Here is a 23,883-nt window from a genome sequence, read left to right on the forward strand (position 1 = left end):
TTTGGTGGAGTTAAAGGATTTTGCTACCTAGTGACCTCAAAAATATTTATTTGTATATAGATTCGGAAAATTGGTCAATTCTATCACAAGTGGAAAGTGAAAGAAGATGATACTAATGATAGATTATAACGTATATTCTACAAACTAAATTTGGATAGTTGATCTAATTTGGAGAACTAAATCTATGTATTTTTTATGTGTAGGGAAAATGTCATCTCAATTTTCTCATGGAGAATGTGTCAAGTTGATCATCAATAATGTGATGGTGGCAATAGGCAAGATACATGCAACCCATGAGGAAGATACGTGACATGGAGAAACACTTGGGATAGACCACATCTCTGTGAGCATTGATAAATGCTTCAACCATGACTTTGCACTACCATTCCCAACTTTAGATGCAAGAAAATTAGTCGATGTAGTCAGTAGCATTGTCAAGTGGTGTAAGAATTCTCTAGAGATCTTGTGTAAGATTCCTCCCCAGCCCTTCAAGATGTCCAGTTTCTTCCCCTGTAATCAATCCCCTTTTCAGAATAATAAAAGATCTTGTTTCTACTACGTGTTTTAACCTAGAGAGAGAAAATATTCTAGAGAGAGATAACTCAGTTTTTAGATATCTTTGGATGGAAAAATATCCTTTCTTATTAAACTAAATTCCCCCGAAACAAAAGTTTAAAAAGAATTTTCTAAGGTGCATTAGAAATAAGTTATAATCTACTCAAAAGACCTTAGCCTAAGGGTCCAGATTTTTTGAAAATTTTGGATTAAGGTTATGAGGGACCAATCAGATTAATCCAAATATAGGGAGGAGATAAATTGAAGAAATAAAAAAAAACCCCACAAAAATGAGTAAATACTCACATAAGATGAAGACTGGACTAAGGACCAAAGAAAATAGTTAAAAAACTGATTTTTGACACCTTAGAGTGGGGATTCCCCTCATGAAAGAGGTGCCTTTTTTCTCATCATTACTTTCCATTTTAAATCAATAAAATGAGATATTTCATCTCTCCTCTCTCCTACTTCAAGTCTAGTTCCAAAAAGTAAGCTGAACTGACCCAAAAATGGTCAAAATTTGACTAAACTTATCTAAAAATTTCTAGAATCAGTTTGCTTGGTTTGAGGCTCACTTTTTCCTATAAATATGTGTTTGGGAGCATTTGGTATATGTGTTTTTCTAAGGGAAGTTTGGTAGCAATAGCTAGACGGTTGAAATGGTGCACTTCCGATACAATGGACAAGGACCGACGAAGCGGTCGCTGAGTGAAGTGCCAAGACACCTAAGGAGGATCCTGGAGGGTTCCAACTAGGCGAAACCTGAAGACTTCTCAAATGAATAGATCAATGGCTGTGCCTAATCAGGTGAAGGTTAGTTAAGTCTCTTGACCCCGTTAGAAAATTCATTAAGGAAATCAAAAAGGTGGAATCGTCCTCGTTTTCCGGGCAAGGAAAATTTCCCCGATTTCAGTTTCGGAATGACCACCAGATTAGTATCGTGTATGGATATTCTAGGGCGAGGCCTTGAGTGGGAAAACCTGCCCCGCGTAAGAAGAAGCTACTTTCGCCTGCTAACTGGGAGTCCGGTGCGCGGAGGGGGTAGTGGAATCTCACAGCTGGTATCAGAGCACTGTTGTAAACGTATGAAACAGCAATAACAAAAATTGAATAAAATTTTAAAGTAAATATGTAAAAATATGTTTTCACTTGCTAAGATTATGTTTGAAATGAATTCATAAATGGAAAACTCATAAATTGAATTGGATTTTTATATCTCATCAACTTTGCTGCTACAACCCGAGAAAGCAGAGTGAGGCTCGCTCGAGGATCTATTTTTCCCTGATCCAGTAGAGCAATGTCAGCACATGTGGTTCTTTGGAGGGCGATGTATTAACGTCAATATCAGCTTCAAAGACTCAGGCAAAATATCTCACTAGCCACCATGATCTTGATAAGGCTAGGAGTTGTTCATTATGTCCAACTCTTTAATCATTTACCCTGGAATTTTAGAAATTCTTGCCGATTTTTTTACACTTCTAAGCCGCTTTATTCCTAGAAGTAGAATTACAGCACATTTATCAGTGATGGATCGTGTATATCATAGCATGTCTCCATCGCAGTATCGTCATTTTATGCGTACGCAATTGAGGCAGTGACTTTTGGAGCCGAGACGCTCTATGTATATATCAAAAACTTTTGATAATAAATGATGTTTTGCAAAAGATTCCAAATTGTTTTCCTGGTTGTGAATATTGGTTAATAAAATTATCAGAGTGAATCTTGTTTTTAAGAATTATGATAGAATAATTATTGTCTAAGTTTTACCTTTTTATGCGTACGCGATTGAGACAGTGACTTTAAGGAATAATTATTGTGTAAGTTTTGCCTTTTTATGCGTACGCGATTGAGACAGTGACTTTTGGAGCCGAGACGCTCTATGTATATATCAAAATCTTTTGATAATAAATGATGTTTTGCAAAAGATTCCAAATTGTTTTCGTGGTTGTGAATATTGGTTAATAAAACTATCAGAGTGAATCTTGTTTTTAAGAATTATCAGAGTGAATCTTGTTTTTAAGAATTATCAGAGTGAATCTTGTTTTTAAGAATTATGATGGAATAATTATTGTTTAATAAATAAATCTCAAAAAAAAAAATAAAATAAAAATTAAATAGTTATAAATCTGATGTGGCAAAGTTAAGTTGACAAAAGTCTCGTTTTGTCAGAATCATGAGGCGCGCGGCCCGTGCTAGGCAACTCGATCCTCTTACCGATGATGAAGAGTTTGATCCGGACGTTCGTAAAGCCCTACACCGATCCCAACCTGGTCCATTTAAGGGTGAAGGGGAACAATTAGGAGAAACAGTGGAAAAATGGATTGAGACAATGGAAGAGTACTTTGATGTAATTGGTTATGATGAGAGGAGCAAGATGGCTCTCGCTAGATTAAAATTGTGAAAATAGCCAGGCTCGCATGGAGGAACCATTGCGAGACGAACCGTCTCAAACCGAAATACCCAGACCTAGTTAGATCTTAAAGCTTACCTTAGGAAAAGGTTCTCTCCTCTAGGCTTCCTAGAAACCAAAATGAAAGAGTTCTTGGAGTTGAAGCAGGATAGCCGGCGACAATTGAAGAATACCATCAAGCATTTGCCCTTCTCCTCAAATATTCTCCACTTTTGGATGAAGAACAGCTGATGGCCAGATTCATTCGAGGAATGAACGAGCCATTGGACACAAAAAGGCCAAACCAGTCTCAATGGTGAAAGCTGTCAGAATGGCAAAGGACTTTGCCAAGGCATTTATTGTCAAGGTCTCGCCAAAGCCTGCACCCCTCAAACTTTAAAAGGTTCCAAACCCCAGGAAGTGCTTCAAGCTTTCCAATCCCAAAGAGGCAGCAAGGCCCAAATCAGAATCAAGATGTTGGTAGATTTAGAAGTGAAGGAAGACCCTTCCCTTAGAACACTTTCTCAGGAGCCCCACCTTTTTCAAGGACTCAAAGGGACAAGCTTAGAAGTGAGAACAGGTGTTTTGGATGTCAGGGTTTTGGTCACCAGCTTAAAGATTGCCCGACTCCTGCCATGTCAAGAGGACAGGGAAGTCAAGGACCTAGAATGCAGAGACCAGCCCCTTCCAAATCAGGGTCCGTCTCGTCAAGATCAGGGCAATCCCAGGAGGAATCCAGCTCAGCCATCTGCATCTGTTCAAAGTAATCTCAGAACTCCCTCCCAGAACTGGGGTAACGAAAGAGAAAGAGTTCCATCCCAATTTGCAGCAGCCAGAGCAGTTATGATAACAGAAGTAGTGGAAGAGGAAAGAGGTCAGATTTATTGCGCAATTGAAAACCAAGGGCCAAATCGTCAATTCTCTGTCATCCATATTCCAGCTCAGTATAAGGGTAAGTCATTCAAACTTTTAATTGATTCAGGCAGTACTCATTCATTTATTTCCCCTGGATGCTTGCGTAAGCTAGTCTTAGATCAAAAATCAAGGAAACCTATGCAAGCTGAATTGGCCAGTGGTGGTGGGAAGACCCTTTTCACTTCACCACCATGAGATAGATTGTATCCAGTTTAATCTAGATGGGAATGTAAATGAGTTGAGAGTCCTAACTTTGGGAGTTTTCGACGAGATCCTTGGAATGGATTGGCTTCACAAAAATCAAGCGGACATTCACTGTCATAATGGAACCATTTCCTTCCATGACCTTCACGGAAACAAAGTTCAAGGAACCGGAATTTCAGGATCCCCAATTCTACAATTAGTAAAAGCTTCTAAATTACTGAAAGGCTTAGAAAGAAGCAGCTCATTTATGTTGTCAAAATGAATCCAGTAGACACAAAGTTAAAGGCTAAAGAACTAGAATGGTCAAGTGAGTATGATGATTTATTCCCAGTAGGGCTAACAGAGATGCTTTCAATTCGGGAAGTAGATCATGTGATAGAATTGACCCCTGGCCTTGATGTTATGCCTTGATGAAAAGGCCACCCCCTTCTCTTCCTTAAGAATTTAGCCTTTCTTTATCTTAAAATGAGTAACAAATAAATTGATTTAAACTTTTCTTATCTTTATAGAAAGTGAAAATTGAGTAGATTAGAGTACTTTACTGCAAATTGCGATTAATTTTAAATTGATATTAGAATGTAAAAATTGAGAAATGGTCAGCCATACAAAGGAGGTTATGGAAAATTTTTCTTAAATTTTGTGGAAAATAAAAATTATTTTCATATTATTCTAAAAGAGTAATTACCACCATTTGTGCATTTTAAAATAAATATTTTTATTTACTCCATGTACATATTCACCTATGAATATGCATGGATATCATTGATATTATTTATTGAAATGAATTTCTATGCATAGAAAGATGCATATTGGAAGTTTTTTTATTATAAAAGTGTTGTTTTTATTGAATTTAAATTCTATGCATAGAAAGATGCATATTGGAAAGTTTTTTATTATAAAAGTGTTATTTTTATTGAATTTAAATTCTATGCATAGAAAGATGCATATTAGAATTATTATTATTATTATAAAAGTGTTGTTTTTATTGAATTTAAATTGTATGCATAAAAAGATGCATATTAGAATTTCTTTTATTATAAAAGTGTTGTTTTTATTGAATTTAATTTCTTTGCATGGAAAGGTGCATAATAGAAATTTTTTTATTATAAAAGTGTTATTTTCATTAGATTTAATTTCTATGCACGGAAAGATGCATAATAGATTTTTTATTATTATATAAAAGTGTTATTTTCATTGAATTTAATTTCTATGCATGGAAAGATGCATAATAGAAATTTTTTATTATAAAAGTGTTATTTTCATTGAATTCAAGTTCTATGCATGGAAAGATGCATAATAGAATTTTTTAATTATAAAAGTGTTATTTTCATTGAATTTAATTTCTATGCATGGAAAGATGCATAATAGAAAATTTTTATTATAAAAGTGCTATTTTCATTGAATTCAATTTCTATGCATGGAAAGATGCATAATAGATTTTTTTAATTATAAAAGTGTTATTTTCATTGAATTTAATTTCTATGCATTGAAAGATGCATAATAGAAATTGTTTTTATTATAAAAGTGTTATTTTCATTGAATTTAATTTATATGCATAAAAATATGCATAAAGGTATTTTTTATATTTTAAAAGTGTTATTCCTATTAAATTGATTTTATGCATAAATAGATGGATAAAAGGATTTTCTTTTATATAAAAGTGTTATTTCCATTGAAGTTGGATTTTATGCATAAATAGATGCAGAGAGAAATTTTTATATCAAAATTAGATTCTCTTTAAATCTATGTTTAATTTCCATGAATTTTGATAAATGAATAAGTAAATTCTCTGAGGTAAATTTTTATCATTTTATATTCACTCAGATTGTAAAGAGAAAATTCAAGAAATCTATCGAAGTCAAAATATTCAGATAAATGATTAATTTATTCCTCATCAGAATTCATGATTAATTTAAAAATCAGTTAAGTGAATATTCAATGAATGAAATTCAGTAAAATAGTAACTGAAATATCACCCTCTTTTCGAGAAAGATAGTTCAAGAAAAACCTTATCAGACTCAAATCCACCCTGAATCAGACTATGACCATGACCAAACTCTTTCGTCAGTTTCGAGGAAAGAAGACTTGACCAGGTGAGGATGACCAGTTGAGAAAAATACACTCAAATCTCCCACCAAATCTGAAACTACGATAAGACCCTTCGAATTGATCTGAGGATCAAGGTTACGGAATTCCAGGAATTTTGTTTTGAAATTCAGTATTACGATTATGAAGTTGGGGATACTGATTTAAGATATATTCAATGTATTCAAAAGAAAATCAAAACTGAAAATCCTGCATAGAAACCCTAATTTCTTAAAGGACTGTCTTACGTCAAAATGTTGGAGGGAGCATTTGGTATATGTGTTTTTCTAAGGGAAGTTTGGTAGCAATAGCTAGACGGTTGAAATGGTGCACTTCCGATACAATGGACAAGGACCGACGAAGCGGTCGCTGAGTGAAGTGCCAAGACACCTAAGGAGGATCCTGGAGGGTTCCAACTAGGCGAAACCTGAAGACTTCTCAAATGAATAGATCAATGGCTGTGCCTAATCAGGTGAAGGTTAGTTAAGTCTCTTGACCCCGTTAGAAAATTCATTAAGGAAATCAAAAAGGTGGAATCGTCCTCGTTTTCCGGGCAAGGAAAATTTCCCCGATTTCAGTTTCGGAATGACCACCAGATTAGTATCGTGTATGGATATTCTAGGGCGAGGCCTTGAGTGGGAAAACCTGCCCCGCGTAAGAAGAAGCTACTTTCGCCTGCTAACTGGGAGTCCGGTGCGCGGAGGGGGTAGTGGAATCTCACAGCTGGTATCAGAGCACTGTTGTAAACGTATGAAACAGCAATAACAAAAATTGAATAAAATTTTAAAGTAAATATGTAAAAATATGTTTTCACTTGCTAAGATTATGTTTGAAATGAATTCATAAATGGAAAACTCATAAATTGAATTGGATTTTTATATCTCATCAACTTTGCTGCTACAACCCGAGAAAGCAGAGTGAGGCTCGCTCGAGGATCTATTTTTCCCTGATCCAGTAGAGCAATGTCAGCACATGTGGTTCTTTGGAGGGCGATGTATTAACGTCAATATCAGCTTCAAAGACTCAGGCAAAATATCTCACTAGCCACCATGATCTTGATAAGGCTAGGAGTTGTTCATTATGTCCAACTCTTTAATCATTTACCCTGGAATTTTAGAAATTCTTGCCGATTTTTTTACACTTCTAAGCCGCTTTATTCCTAGAAGTAGAATTACAGCACATTTATCAGTGATGGATCGTGTATATCATAGCATGTCTCCATCGCAGTATCGTCATTTTATGCGTACGCAATTGAGGCAGTGACTTTTGGAGCCGAGACGCTCTATGTATATATCAAAAACTTTTGATAATAAATGATGTTTTGCAAAAGATTCCAAATTGTTTTCCTGGTTGTGAATATTGGTTAATAAAATTATCAGAGTGAATCTTGTTTTTAAGAATTATGATAGAATAATTATTGTCTAAGTTTTACCTTTTTATGCGTACGCGATTGAGACAGTGACTTTAAGGAATAATTATTGTGTAAGTTTTGCCTTTTTATGCGTACGCGATTGAGACAGTGACTTTTGGAGCCGAGACGCTCTATGTATATATCAAAATCTTTTGATAATAAATGATGTTTTGCAAAAGATTCCAAATTGTTTTCGTGGTTGTGAATATTGGTTAATAAAACTATCAGAGTGAATCTTGTTTTTAAGAATTATCAGAGTGAATCTTGTTTTTAAGAATTATCAGAGTGAATCTTGTTTTTAAGAATTATGATGGAATAATTATTGTTTAATAAATAAATCTCAAAAAAAATAAAATAAAAATTAAATAGTTATAAATCTGATGTGGCAAAGTTAAGTTGACAAAAGTCTCGTTTTGTCAGAATCATGAGGCGCGCGGCCCGTGCTGGGCAACTCGATCCTCTTACCGATGATGAAGAGTTAGATCCGGACATTCGTAAAGCCCTACACCGATCCCAACCTGGTCCATTTAAGGGTGAAGGGGAACAATTAGGAGAAACAGTGGAAAAATGGATTGAGACAATGGAAGAGTACTTTGATGTAATTGGTTATGATGAGAGGAGCAAGATGGCTCTCGCTAGATTAAAATTGTGAAAATAGCCAGGCTCGCATGGAGGAACCATTGCGAGACGAACCGTCTCAAACCGAAATACCCAGACCTAGTTAGATCTTAAAGCTTACCTTAGGAAAAGGTTCTCTCCTCTAGGCTTCCTAGAAACCAAAATGAAAGAGTTCTTGGAGTTGAAGCAGGATAGCCGGCGACAATTGAAGAATACCATCAAGCATTTGCCCTTCTCCTCAAATATTCTCCACTTTTGGATGAAGAACAGCTGATGGCCAGATTCATTCGAGGAATGAACGAGCCATTGGACACAAAAAGGCCAAACCAGTCTCAATGGTGAAAGCTGTCAGAATGGCAAAGGACTTTGCCAAGGCATTTATTGTCAAGGTCTCGCCAAAGCCTGCACCCCTCAAACTTTAAAAGGTTCCAAACCCCAGGAAGTGCTTCAAGCTTTCCAATCCCAAAGAGGCAGCAAGGCCCAAATCAGAATCAAGATGTTGGTAGATTCAGAAGTGAAGGAAGACCCTTCCCTTAGAACACTTTCTCAGGAGCCCCACCTTTTTCAAGGACTCAAAGGGACAAGCTTAGAAGTGAGAACAGGTGTTTTGGATGTCAGGGTTTTGGTCACCAGCTTAAAGATTGCCCGACTCCTGCCATGTCAAGAGGACAGGGAAGTCAAGGACCTAGAATGCAGAGACCAGCCCCTTCCAAATCAGGGTCCGTCTCGTCAAGATCAGGGCAATCCCAGGAGGAATCCAGCTCAGCCATCTGCATCTGTTCAAAGTAATCTCAGAACTCCCTCCCAGAACTGGGGTAACGAAAGAGAAAGAGTTCCATCCCAATTTGCAGCAGCCAGAGCAGTTATGATAACAGAAGTAGTGGAAGAGGAAAGAGGTCAGATTTATTGCGCAATTAAAAACCAAGGGCCAAATCGTCAATTCTCTGTCATCCATATTCCAGCTCAGTATAAGGGTAAGTCATTCAAACTTTTAATTGATTCAGGCAGTACTCATTCATTTATTTCCCCTGGATGCTTGCGTAAGCTAGTCTTAGATCAAAAATCAAGGAAACCTATGCAAGCTGAATTGGCCAGTGGTGGTGGGAAGACCCTTTTCACTTCACCACCATGAGATAGATTGTATCCAGTTTAATCTAGATGGGAATGTAAATGAGTTGAGAGTCCTAACTTTGGGAGTTTTCGACGAGATCCTTGGAATGGATTGGCTTCACAAAAATCAAGCGGACATTCACTGTCATAATGGAACCATTTCCTTCCATGACCTTCACGGAAACAAAGTTCAAGGAACCGGAATTTCAGGATCCCCAATTCTACAATTAGTAAAAGCTTCTAAATTACTGAAAGGCTTAGAAAGAAGCAGCTCATTTATGTTGTCAAAATGAATCCAGTAGACACAAAGTTAAAGGCTAAAGAACTAGAATGGTCAAGTGAGTATGATGATTTATTCCCAGTAGGGCTAACAGAGATGCTTTCAATTCGGGAAGTAGATCATGTGATAGAATTGACCCCTAGAGCTCAGCTAGTAGCCCAACGCATGTACAAGATGCCAGTCCCTAAAGCCATTGAACGCAAGCAACAGCTTAGGTAGCTGTTAGAACAAGGGTTTGTAAGACCCAGTGTTTCACCTTGGGGAGCGCCAGTTCTCTTTCAGAAAAAGAAAGATGGAACGCTAAGACGCTGTGTGGATTACAGAGGTCTCAATCAGCTGACAATTAAGAATAATTATCCTATCCCTAGAATTGATGAGCTTCTGGAAAGGCTAAGTGGAGCCCAGATCTTCATAAAGATATATCTCAAATCAAGGTATTACGAGATTAGGATTAATGAGCAAGATATCCTGAAGATAGCCATCAATACTCGATATGGGCACTATGAATTTACAGTCATGTCGTTTGGATTGACAAATGCCCAAGCTACATTCAATCACCTAATGCAGGACATTCTCAAAGAATATTTGGATGATTTTGTTCTTGTTTTCTTTGATGATATTCTGATTTACTCAAAAAATGCAGCTGACCATGAAGCTCACGTCTGAAAAGTTCTTGAGATTCTAAGGAAGCACCAACTCTTTGCAAAAAAGAGCAAATGCACTTTCTCTGTCGACCATGTTGAATACTTGGGTTTCTTGGTATCCAAAGAGGAAATTTCTCCAGATTCCGCAAAATTCCAAGCAGTCATAGATTGGTGTGAACCAAAGACAATGAAAGGAGTCAGAGGATTCTTGGGGTTCACTGGTTGGTATAGAATTTTTATACTTAAGTATGCTCTCATAGCTTCCCCCTGACTAATCTTCTCAAGAAGAATATCCCGTTTTAATGGTCTCCTAGATTAAGAGCTAATAGGGCTAGGGATACAATGTATCCAAGAAACAAGCCAATAAAGGAAAGGAAATTGGAAGTGCCTACTCCAATTCTAGAAGGGTCTGAGGAAGGGAATCACAGTGACATCATGGCAAGAATTGTCCATCCCTTCAATCCCTAGGATTGAATATATGACAAGGAACCCTCACTTGCCAAGGAGCCTAGAGACAGGCAGTCTCACAACCATTTTGTCCACTACTGTCAAAATGCCACTGGGACCATTGTTACGTAATACGCTGGCATTATGGGTAGATATTAAGGACTAGGTAGAGGGAAGATTAAACCCAATGTCCATTGCAGAGGAGACAGTCACCTCTAGCAGAGAAATACCTATTACTTGAAGAGGAAGGAACTTCGAGCTTTGTCAAAATACCTGTCAATCACTGCTGGGCCGGTATTATGAGAGTGACCACACAAATGCTACAATCCCAATTCACCATAATAGATACCAAGCACTAGCTATCCTGGACGGAGGATCGGGGGTGGGCATCATTACAAAATGATGTTAGGAAAACTGGGGTAAACCAAAATTGGAAAGAGAAAATCTAATCGTCGTCAAAATGGTAGACAAAACATCTTCAAGACGTATGGGGTTATTGAAAAACTTCAGACTCAAGCTCTTTTCATTCCGCTACCATCATACATTTGTTGTAATGAACTTTCTACACCAACCGGATTCATATGACATTATCTTGGGTAGAACTTTCATGAGGGAAGAGTGCTCTTGATAAGCTGAAGACCACCTTGGTAACCAATCTCGTTCTGAAATTACTAGATTTCTCTCTACCCTTTGAGGTAGTAATAACTGATGCCAGTGGTTTTATGAGGGAAGAGTGCTCTTGATAAGCTGAAGACCACCTTGGTAACCAATCTCGTTCTGAAATTACTAGATTTCTCTCTACCCTTTGAGGTAGTAATAACTTTCATGAGGGAAGAGTGCTCTTGATAAGCTGAAGACCACCTGGGTAACCAATCTCGTTCTGAAATTACTAGATTTCTCTCTACCCTTTGAGGTAGTAATAGCTGATGCCAGTGGTTTTACCCTGGGAGGTGTGCTCATGCAGGAAGTTCATGCAGCGGCCTATGAATCCCGAAAACTTAGAACGCATGAGAGAAATTATGTTGTCCATGACCCGGAGCTACTTTCAGTAGTATATGCCCTAAAGTTGTGGAGACATTACCTACTGGGTCAAAGATTCACTTTGATGAGACAGATCATCAGAGCTTAAAGTGGATCTTCACTCAGAAGGATCTCAACATGCGCCAAAGAAGGTGGATGCAAACCCTGAAGGAATTTGATTTTGAAATCAAGTACCGCCCAGGCAAAGAAAATGTGGTATAGCAGATGCCCTCTGCAAAAAAGCCTCCTTGGTTGCAATCACAGTGGTGTCAAATCCATTGATTAATGAAGCAAGAGAGAAGATCATGCAGGATAGATTCTTTGGCCCTATTGCTACCCTACTTATGTAGGAAAGCAAAACTCCTTCGGAGTTGAACCGAGTTCAAGGGTACAGCCTGGATGATGGAATTATGTATTATAATAGCAGGCTATGCATTCCAATGATCAGGGAGCTAAGGGTCAAATTCTGAATGAAGCCCATGATAGCCTTATTGCAGGACATCAGGTTTCAAGACCTACATGTCAATTAAAACAAATTTCTATTATGCATCTTTCCATGCATAGAAATTAAATTCAATGAAAATAACACTTTTATAATAAAAAATTTCTATTATGCATCTTTCCATGCATAGAAATTGAATTCAATGAAAATAACACTTTTATAACAAAAAATTTTATATTATGCATCTTTCCATGTATAGAAATTAAATTCAATGAAAATAACACTTTTATAATTAAAAAAATTTCCATTATGCATCTTTCCATGCATAGAAATTGAATTCAATGAAAATAACACTTTTATAATAAAAAATTTATATTAAGCTTCTTTCCATGCATAGAAATTAAATTCAATGAAAATAACACTTTTATAATAAAAAAAAATTCTATTATGCATCTTTCCATGCATAGAAATAAAATCTAATAAAATAACACTTTTATAATAAAAAATTTTCTATTATGCATCTTTCAATGCATAGAAATTAAATTCAATAAAAATAACACTTTTATAATAAAAAAATTCTAATATGCATCTTTTTATGCATAAAAAGATTCTAATATGCATCTTTTTATGCATAGAATTTAAATTTTAAAAAAAACAACACTTTTATAATAAGAAAACTTTCTAATATGCATCTTTCTATGCATAGAATTTAAATTCAATAAAAATAACACTTTTATAATAAAATAAATCCAATATGCATCTTTCTATGCATAGAATTTAAATTCAATAAAAATAACACTTTTATAATAAAATAATTTCCAATATGCATCTTTCTATGCATAGAAATTAATTTCAATAATTAATATCAATGATATCCATGCATATTCATAGGTGAATATGTACATCGAGTAAATAAAAATATTTCTTTTAGAATGCACAAACAGTGGGAATTACTCTTTAAGAATAACATAAAGATAAACTTTATTTTTCACAAAATTTAAGAAAATTTTACCATAACCTCCTTTGTATGGCTGACCATTTCTCAATTTTTACATTCTAATAAAATTAATCCCAATTTGAAGTAAAGTACTCTAATCTACTTAATTTTCACTTTCTAAAGAGTAAAAGAAAAGTTTAAATCAATTTATTTGTTACTCATTTTAGGATAAAGAAAGGCTGAATTCTTAAGGAAGAGAAGGGGTTGGCCTTTGCATCAAGGCATAACATCAAGATTCACTTTAATCAACTAAAAAAAGCAAGAAATCAGAAAACCATAGAATAGAAATTAAAAAGTAGAATTTTTAGCTTATATGGAGTTTTGTGAGCTTTCCTTTGGCTTGAGAGATTGAGGGTTCTACTCTTGTTTAGATCAAGAGTGGCCACCAATTCTTTTGGAGAGGATTTAGTAAAAAAGAATTGAATTATCAAGTGAATTTAATGTATTTGGCTCTGAGAAGTAGTAGAGTAAGAGTGCTTAAACTATTAAGCTTTTACAAAGGGGGAGGCTTTTATTTATAGGAAAAAGTGAGCCTTAAACCAAGCAAACTGATTCTAGGATTTTTCAGATCAGTTTGGTCAATTTTTGACCATTTTTGGGTCAGTTCAGCTTACTTTTTGGAACTAGACTTGAAATAGGAGAGAGGAGAGATGAAATATCTGAGGTGTCAAAAATTAAAATTTTAACTATTTTCTTTGGTCCACTTTCATCTTATGTGAGTATTTACTCATTTTTGGGGGGTTTTTCTTTATTTCGTCAATTTATCTCCTCCCTACATTTGGATTAATCTGATTGGGGTTGTGGTGAGGAGAGGTGGGGGCCTTGGTGATGTCAAAGGGATGTCCTTCAGGTAGGGGGATGCCAAAATGGAGTGTCAAGGTGGGTGGTGAAGGGTGTGTAGAGGATGTTGAGGAGAAGAGAGAGAGGGCAGTGGTGGGGGTTGTGGTGGTTGGGAGCTTGTGCTCAAGTTGGATAGGCTAGGAGAGGAGGGGGTTGGTTGCAGAGGAGACAAGGGTGGGAGTGGCCCATTTGGGGGATTTCTAGGTGCCTCTCCTCTATCATGATCATCATCATCGCCATCATTGGAGGAGAAGTTATTGTTCAAGAACTAGGAGTAGAAGAAGCAACAACGAGCCTTGGCGGCTTCTTCTGGGGAGAAATCCATGGGGAAGGCCACATGGGAGTCATCAAATTGCATGATCCCCATAGCCCTGGATAACTTCTAGTTGGAGGTGGCACCTCTGATAGAGAATGAGAAGGCCTTTAGGGGTATAAGGGGGGAGTGCATATTGTCAGAGGGCCCCATAGGCGGCATAGACAACATTCCACCCCAGTGGTGAAGGAAGAAAAGGCTTTCGGCGGTGCGGGTAGAGGAGTAGGGATAGGGGCAGTGCCCATCTAGGACAACAAGGTCAATGGTTTCATCACTGCTTTTATGGTTGTACCTGAGAAGATGTGCCTAGTTGACGAGGGTGGCATAAAGGGGGTGGGTGGGGAGATCAAAGAGGGTGTGGGTGAAGGAGATTTGGCCTTGGAAGAAAAGGGTGCCCAAAAGGGAGATGGAGGTGGGGGGAAGCTTGATGAGGATGTGGCATTGACAAGGCAAACATAAGGTTTCTCCATGTGTGAGAGATGAAGTGTCTCTCTCGGACAAGGTCCAAATTGAGATGGATTGTCTTGGGGTGGCCCTCGTTTATTGAGCACCTGCCCTCATTAGGGGAAGGTTGTCTACCATATTATGATTTTAATGACTTTTTGTTAAAATGTTAAGTTTCTTTGACTTTAGATACCTTGTTATTCTTCAAATGGCTAGAAGTTTGAATTTCAAAGTTTCCTGCCAAAATTGAATTTAAAATTGAGTGGGAAAAACCATATCATGTGACATATCTATGAAAAGAGCTCAGCAACGAGTAGATTCTGGATCTCTAATCTTCGACAAATTTTGAGCTCATATGTAGAAGTTATGGATGTCCGAAATTTCAAAAACTTTCCCCCCCACTTTTTGGGAATGAAAAGTACAAAAAGGCATCTTCTAGAGAATCTTTTGACCACCTTTAATCACCCAACATTTTTGTATACATGGCATCACATGATTGACCCTTTTCCTTAATAACCTTTTAATCACATGGCATCTTAAAGGGCCCCTATAGACCTCAACCTTCCCCTAATGATAGCCGTATTAGCATCATATGTCTCTATGAAGAAGAGGCAGTGTAGCAAGTCTGGCCTCAGGGTTTCAGTGTGGGTAGGCTCCACCAAGACGGATTTTCTTCAGGCGGGCCACAATTTTTGGAATGGATGTGCATGAGTATGTGAAAGAATGGATGTGGGTGTATGTGAAAGAATGGATGTGGAAGTGTACCTGAAAGAATGTGATGTGAAATGAATATATATGGATGTGAAGTGATAGATATGAATGTATGGATAGATGTGGGTAGTCGTACACATGTGAACAATTGGATGGATGTGGATGAATGAGATGAGATATGTATGAATGAGATATGATGTGGATAGAAGTGATATGACATAATGTGGATAGAATGTATGCGATGGGAGGGTTATGAGAATGAATGTGATGTATATGAATGAATGTGCAATGGCCTTGTAGCATGGCTCTATATAGTAAAGGATCTTGTGCTCCACCTTATGATTATTCTTTATAAGGTTGTGGACCATGTGGCCACCACTGACCTAGTGCATCAACATCTCACCCAAGTGTGATAGATGGGTGGGGTACCTCCCATATTCCTCAAAATTTTCCCTTCTAGTAGGCGCTTCTTCTTCTTCTGGGGGGGTATAGGGGAGGACCACCTCTCAAAAGCGGAGTCCAAGTGTGCGGCCATGATATTGAGAAAAAGAGGCGGGTGGAGAAAGATGAGACCTCGAGAAAAAAATTGTAAGAGTTTGGCTAGGGCTCGGGGGGGTCACTCGTATAAATATGTAAGTATCACGTGGGTTCAACAGAAGGACATTTTAAATATTTAAAACTTACAGAAATATATTTACAGAGGGGATTTATTTATTGTATTTTGAAAAAAAATTACAGATTTTAATAGGAAAGGATATATTATATTCACTCAAAAATTCACAGATAAGGGACTTTTTAAATAGGCCTTGAACGCACGTGATATAGAGGATTTACATATAGTGACCCCCCCGAGGGCTAGGGGGAGAGGAAAGAGTTAGGGAAATGAGTGGTGGGCCCCTTTTTATAGATTTCTAGAAAGTACATGGGTATGGCTTCAGGATGGTATGATCGTGGCTTCGTGATGGTACAGTCGTCTCTTCTTTGTTTGACAAGAAAACAGCCATGTCTTTAGGATGGTATGGCCGTGTCTTGAGCGGAGGGAGAAGGTACGGCCATGGATTCAAGAAGGTAGGTCTATGGCTTCAAGATGGTACAATCGTGGATTCAAGATGGTATTATCATGGTTTCAAGATGGTATGGCCATAATCATGGATACATACATACATGTATGTATGTATATATATATATATATATATATATATATTGGGGCACCTTGTAAATAGGTTTTGTATCCTAAGGCTATGTAGCCAGCACCCCATTGCGGGTTTTGTACTAACTCCTTGCCCAATTGGCTAGAGTGAAAAGGCGACTCCGATTTGGTTTTAATGAAGTTGGTAGCTCCGTGGCTTCAAGATGGTATGGCCGTGTCTTTATGGATACACACACACACACACACACACACACACACACACACACACACACACACACACACACACACACATATATATATTGGGGCACCCTGTAAATAGGTTTTGTACCCTAAGGCTATGTAGCCACCACCCCATTGCGGGTTTTGTACTAACTCCTTGCTCAGTTGGCTAGAGTGATAAGGTGGCTCCAATTTTGTTTTAATGAGGTTGGTAGCTCCATTGGAAGTATGGAAGGGAACAATTGGGGTTGGAGATGCAAGTGGTTGAGTGGGAGTACGCCGAGGGAGTCGGATGGTAAGGGGTGGGGGGGTTACAAGGTCAAGGGTATATCACTGTCAGGGATGGTGGACTGCGGTTGGATGGTTAAGGGGTCTTCTTGAAGATTTTATTTCCCTTTGTCCCATGTAGTAGTAGCAATAGTGGTGGAGGCGATCTTGGCTTCCATTTAATAGTGGTAACTTTGGGATGATTGGGGTGGAAATGGTGTACCTTGGCTGTCAGGGGACCCAAAGTTGTCGATTGCCTTCATAGAAGTTCTGAGCTTGGAGTAGAGGCTTGAGGAACCACCTGCAAGTAGGCATTGGGCAAGGCGGAGACTCTAGGTTGATGATGGGTCGGCCTTGGGAAGTGTTTTTGGTTGGCAGTTTTCTTGTACCTTGTGGGCTTGTCGTTGTCAAATTGGGGGCCGTTGAGAGGTACGAGGAGCTGGTTGTGCCGGTGTGTGAGTTTGGGAAGTGGATCGTCAAGGGATCCACATAATTCTAGCACCTTCATAATATCTTTGGGCTATGATGAGCTTCATGGGTACCAAGGGGTGAGAGCTCTGGCCTTGTGTGCCTTGGGGCTAAAGGTGTGCCTAGGGTGGGCTAGGCTTGTTAGTGGGGTTAGTAGCAGTGGTGGCATTTTTGAGGTAGGTTCGGGGAGCTGTCGAGTTGGATGTTAATGAGAATGTGTAAGGCAATTAGTTATTGATAGCGGGGAGAGGCCTCTTCTTAAGCAGCATGGTTCTATATTGGTTGGAGGGTGGAGTGATAATGGTTAGGGTCGGAGGGTTATCAACTTCTAGTTGATTATCAGAGGGCAAGGGTTCTTCATTTTTCATTAGGATAGTAACTACGCTAAAGTCCAGTTGTTGCAGGTGGCAGTCCTTGCGTCCCAATCGATTTGGTAGTGGTTGTGTCCATCCATCTATGCCCTATAATAATTTCGTCACTCATGGTTCCTACAGGAATCACGTAAAACTTCCCTTCCAAGGGGTTATTACCAATGTGGAACAAAGTTGTGATTATGTCTAAACATTGAACCAATTGTGAGGCCACTGTAGTGACCATGGCTGGGGTATTTTTTAATGGGGGCCAAGAGCCATGTGCGAGAGGACATTAAGTTGTGATTAGCCCCTATATCAATGTAAGATTCCTCCCCAGCCCCTCAAGATGTCCAGTTTCTTCCCTTGTAATCAATCCCCTTTTTCAGAATAATAGATCTTGTTTCTACCTGTTTTGGCCTAGAGAGAGAAAATATTCTAGCGAGAGGTCATTCAGTTTTTAGATATCTTTGGATGGAAAAATATCCCTTCTTATTAAAATAAATTCCCCCGAAACAGAAGTTTAAAAAGAAATTCCTACGGTGCAATAGAAATAAATTATAATGTGCACAAAAGACATTAGCCTACGGGTCCAGATTTTTTGAAAATTTTGGATTAAGGTTCTTATGGACCAATAAGATTAATCCAAATGTAGGGAGGACATAAATTGAAGAATAAAAGAAAACCCCCCCAAAAATGAGTAAATGCTCACATAAGATGAAGAGTGGACTAAGGACCAAAGAAAACAATTAAAAAAACTGAATTTTGACACCTCAGAGTGGGGATCTCCCCTCATGAAGTAGGCGCCTTTTTTCTCATCATTACCCCCAGTTTTTATGCATAGAAAGATGCATAAAGAAAATTTTTTTATTACAAAAGTGTTATTCTTATTAAAATTGATTTTTATGCATAGAAAGATGCATAAAGGAATTTTTTTATTATAAAAGTGTTATTCTCATTAAATTTAATTTTTATGCATAGAAAGATGCATAAAGGAATTTTTTATTACAAATGTGTTATTCTTATTCAATTTGATTTTTATGCATAGAAAGATGCATAAATGGATTTCTTTATTATAAAAGTGTTATTCCCATTAAATTTAATTTCTATGCATAGAAAGATGCATAATGAAAAATTTTTATTATAAAAGTGTTATTCCCATTAAATTTGATTTTTATGCATAGAAACATGCATAAAGGAAATTTTTTTATTATAAAAGTGTTATTCTTATTAAAATAAATATCTATGCCTAGAAAAATGCATAAAAGAATTTTTTTATAAAAGTTTTATTCCTATTGAAATTAATTTTTATGCATAAATAGATGCATAAAGAAATTCTTTTTTATTTTAAAAGTGTTATTCCTATTAAATTGATTTTATGCATAAATAGATGCATAAAGAAATTCTTTTTATATCAAAAATTAGAATTCTCTTAAATTCTATGTTTAAATTCTATGAGTAATTGATAAATGAACAATTAAATACTCTAAGTGAGAAATTTCTATCGTTTTTTATTCACATAGTTTGTAAAAAGAAAATTCAAGAAATCTATCAAGATTGAATTATTCAGATAAATGATTAATTTATTCCTCGTTGGAATTCATAACTAATTTAGAAATCAGTTAAGTGTATATTCAAAGAAAGAAATTCGGTAAAATAGTAACTGAATTATCAAACCTTTTCGAGAAATTTAGTTCAGGGAAAATCTTATCCGACTCGAACCTTGAATCAGACTTTGACCAAGACCAAACTTTTTCGATGTCAGTTTTGAGGAAAGAGGGTGTGACTAGTTTAGAAAAATACTCTCAAAACTCTCGCCAAATCTGAAACTAAGTTTGAGACCCTTTGAATTAATATGTGGATCAAGGTTATAGAATTCGAGGAATTCTGGTATGAAATTCAAAATTTCGATCAAGAAGTTTTGGGGATACTGATTCAAGAAATACTCCTTATATTCAAAGGAAAGTCAAACTAAAAACTTGCATATAAACCCTGTTTTCTTAAAGGGCTGTCTTACGCTAGAATGCTGGAGGGAGCATTTGGTATATGTATTTCTAAGGGAAGTTCGGTTGCAACAGTTGGCAGGGAGTGTTCAAAGGGCGGCTCACACGGCAAAGCCTGCCCAGGTCTTGACCAGCCTTGGTATGGTTGAAAAATGGTGTGCTCTGGTACGATGGGCGAGGGCCGATGAAGCGGTCCCTGAGTGAAGTGCCAATACACCTAAGGAGGATCCTTGAGGGTTCTGACCAGGCGACGCACGGGCTCGCGGTGCCTAGGACACCCATGCGTATGTCGTGGAAGATATGTATGATGGACGAAATGATTATTGTAATCTGTTAACTAGATCTCGTTGGTGGCTGAACAGTGGGTCTCAACGCGGAGAGTCCAGAGTGATACTATTTTTTTTAGAAACAAGGGATTGGATAGAAATTTTGAGTTATGATATCTATAACCATTGTCAATGGATTATTTTATATGTTAAAGTTTTAAAGAGGAGTGTGTGCATATATGTATTCAAAAGAAAAAAATTAAGAAAGGCATTCAATTATGGGTGGGTGAGTAATTGTCTGGTTCTACTGATTCCAGTGGTTGGGTGGTGGCTAACCCATGGGCTAGAATCAGTGGAGTTTAATAATTAAATTGAAATAATAGGAATATGCTTAGAATTTGAGTAGTTAAATAAAACCCTAAAGAATTTCTCAAATGAGTAAATCAATGGATGTGCCTGATTTTGGTTACGAAAAAAGCACTCATTTCTTAAGATGATTAGATCAACGACGGCTGTGCCTGATTTTTGGTTAGAAAAAAGCATTGATTTCTTCAAATTAAGTAAGTGATAGTTTTCCTTCTATCTGGTTTAATCAGGTGAAGGATAGTTTAATCTCTTGAACTTGTTAGAAAATGCGTTAAGAAAATAAAAAAGGTGGAATCGTCCCCATTTTCCAGGCAAGGGAAATTTTTTGGGTTTCGGTTTTGGAATGACCACCAGATTAGTCTCGTGTCCGGACATTCGAGGGCAAGGCCCCAAGTGGGAAACCCTACCCTGCATAAGAGGAAGCTACTTCCAGATTAGTCTCGTGTCCGGACATTCGAGGGCAAGGCCCTGAGTGGGAAACCCTACCCTGCATAAGAGGAAGCTACTTCCATTGTTGCTAGCAATCAGGAATCCGGTGTGCGGAGGGGGCAGAGGGGTCTCATAGTTGGTATCAGAGCACAAAAATTACCTAAAATGTTAAAGTAAATCTAGAAAATAATGTTTTCACTTGTTAAGATTATGTTGAAATGAACTTCATAAATCGAAAACTCATAAATTGAACTAGATTTTTAGATAGATACCCCAAATCTATCTAGCATTCCTGGACTCTCCCAAAGTCAGGATATGATCGCCTTTGACGTCGAAAATCTCATCAACTCCGCTACAAAACCCGAGAAAGCAGAGTGAGATTCGCTTGTCACTTTGAGGATCTGTACTTTCCTGATCTAGTAGAGCAACATCAGCATATGTGGTTCTCTGGTGGAGGGCAAAGTATTCACGTCAATACCAATCAACGTAAGAGACTCTCAAACAGAATATCTCGCTAGCCAATGATCTTGATAAGGCTAGGAGTTATTCATTATATACAACTCTATAATCACTCACCCCCCGAAATTTTAGAAATTCTTGTCGTATTTTTAGACTTCTTAGCCGCTTTATTCCTAGGAGTAGAATTACAACACCATTATCAGTGATGAATCATGTATATCATAGCATGTCTCCATCGCAGTATCGCCTTTTTATGCGTATGCGATTGAGGCGGTGACTTTTGGAGCCGAGACGCTCTATGTATATATCAAAAACTTTTGATAATAAATGATGTTTTGCAAAAGATTCCAAATTGTTTTCGTGGTAGTGAATATTGGTTACTAAAATTGTCAGAGTGAATATTGTTTTCAAGAATTATGATGGAATATTTAATTGTTTAAGAAATAAATCTCAAAAATTAAATAGTCATATGTCCGTTGAAAAAGTTAAGTTGACAAAAATATTGTTTTGTTAGAATCATGAGGCGCATGGCCCGTGCTAGGCAGCCGGATCCTCTTACACCGATGATGAAGACTTAGATCCGGACGTTCGTAAAGCCCTGCACCGATCCCAACCTGGTCCTTTTAAGGGTGAAGGGGAACAGTTAGGAGAAGTTAAAAAATGGATCGAGGCAATAGAAGAGTATTTTGATGTAACCGGTTATAACGAGAGGAGCAAGATGGCTCTTGCCAGATTGAAAATTATGGAAACGGCCAGGGTCGCATGGAAGAACCATTGTGAGACAAACCATCTTGACTGAAATACCTAGACCTGGTCAGATCTTAAGGCTTACCTCAGGAAGAGGTTTTGTCCTCCGGGCTTCCTAGAAACCAAAATGAATGAGTTCTTGGAACTGAAGCAAGATAGCAGGACGATTGAAGACTACCATCAGGCATTTGCCCTTCTCCTCAAATATTCTCCACTTTTAGCTGATGGCCAGATTCATTCGAGGGATGAATGAGCCATTGGACACTTTATTGAAAAATGCCAAACGAGTCTCAATGGCAAGAGCTGTCAGAATGGCAAAGGACTTTGCCAAAGCATTTGTTGTTAAGGTCCCGCCGAAGCCTGCACCCTCAAACTTTAAAAGGTTCCAAACCCCGGGAAATGCTTCAAACTTTCCACCCCCAAAGAGGCACCAAGGCCCTAATTAGAATCAAGATGCTGGGAGATTCAGAAGTGAAGGAAGACCCTTCCTTCAGGACACTTTCTTAGGAGCCCCACCTCTTTCAAGGATTTAGAGGGATGAGCTTAGAAGTTAGAACAGGTGTTTTGGGTGTCAGGGTTTCGGTCACCAGCTTAAAGATTGCCCGACTCCTGCCATGTCAAGAGGATAGGGAAGTCAAGGACCTAGAGTGCAGAGACTAGCCCCTTCGTATCAGTCAGGGTCGGTCTTGCCAAAATCAGGGCAATCCTAGGAGGACTCCAGCTCTCAACCATCTGCTTCTGTTCAGAGTAGTCTCAAAACTCCCTCCCAGAACTGGGGTAACCAAAGAGAAAGAGTTCCGCCCCGATCTCTAGCAGCCAGAGCAGTTATGATAGCAGAAGTAGTGGAAGAGAAACGAGGTCAGATTTATGCCGCAATTGAAAACCAAGGGCCAAATCGTCAATTCTCTTTCATCCATGCTCCGATTGAGTATAAGGGTAAGCCATTTAAGCTTTTGATTTATTTAGACAGTACTCATTCATTTATTTCCCCAGGATGCTTGTGTAAGCTAGTCTTAGAACAGAAATTAGGGAAACTTATGCAAGTTGAATTGGCTAGTGGGAAGATTCTTTTCACTCACCATGAGATAGATCGTATTCAGTCCAATCTAGATGGGAATGTAACTGACTGCTAGTTCAGAGTCTTGCCTTTGGGAGTTTTTGACGGAATCCTTGGAATGGAATGGCTCCATAAGAATCAAGCTGGCATTCACTGTCACAATGGAACCATTTCCTTCCGTGACCTTCACGGGAACAAAGTTCAAGGAACTGGAATTTCCAGATCCCCAGATCTACAATTAGTAAAAGCTTCTAGGTTACTGAAAGGACTTAGAAAGAAGCAGCTCATTTATGTTTTCAAAATGAATCCGGTAGACACAAAGTTAAAGGCTAAAGAACCAGAATGGTTAAGTGCGTATGATTATTTATTCCCAACAGAGCTAACTGAGATGCCTCCGATTTGGGAAGTGGATCATGAGATAGAATTAACCCCGGAGCTCAGCCAGTGGCCCAGCGCACGTACAAAATGCCAGTCCTTGAAGCCATCAAACTCAAGGAGCAGCTTAGGCCGCTGTTAGAAGAAGGGTTTGTAAGACCTGGTGTTTCACCTTGGGGAGCGCCAGTTCCCTTTCAAAAAAAGAAGCATGGAACGTTAAGACTCTGTGTGGATTATAGAGGTCTCAATCAGCTGACAGTTCAGAGAATAAGTATCCTATCCCCAGAATTGATGAGCTTCTG

This window comes from Cibotium barometz, chromosome 12 (genome assembly GCF_041138505.1).
Source record: "Cibotium barometz isolate CiBa-2024 chromosome 12, ASM4113850v1, whole genome shotgun sequence".
In the NCBI taxonomy this organism is placed as follows: Eukaryota; Viridiplantae; Streptophyta; class Polypodiopsida; order Cyatheales; family Cibotiaceae; genus Cibotium; species Cibotium barometz.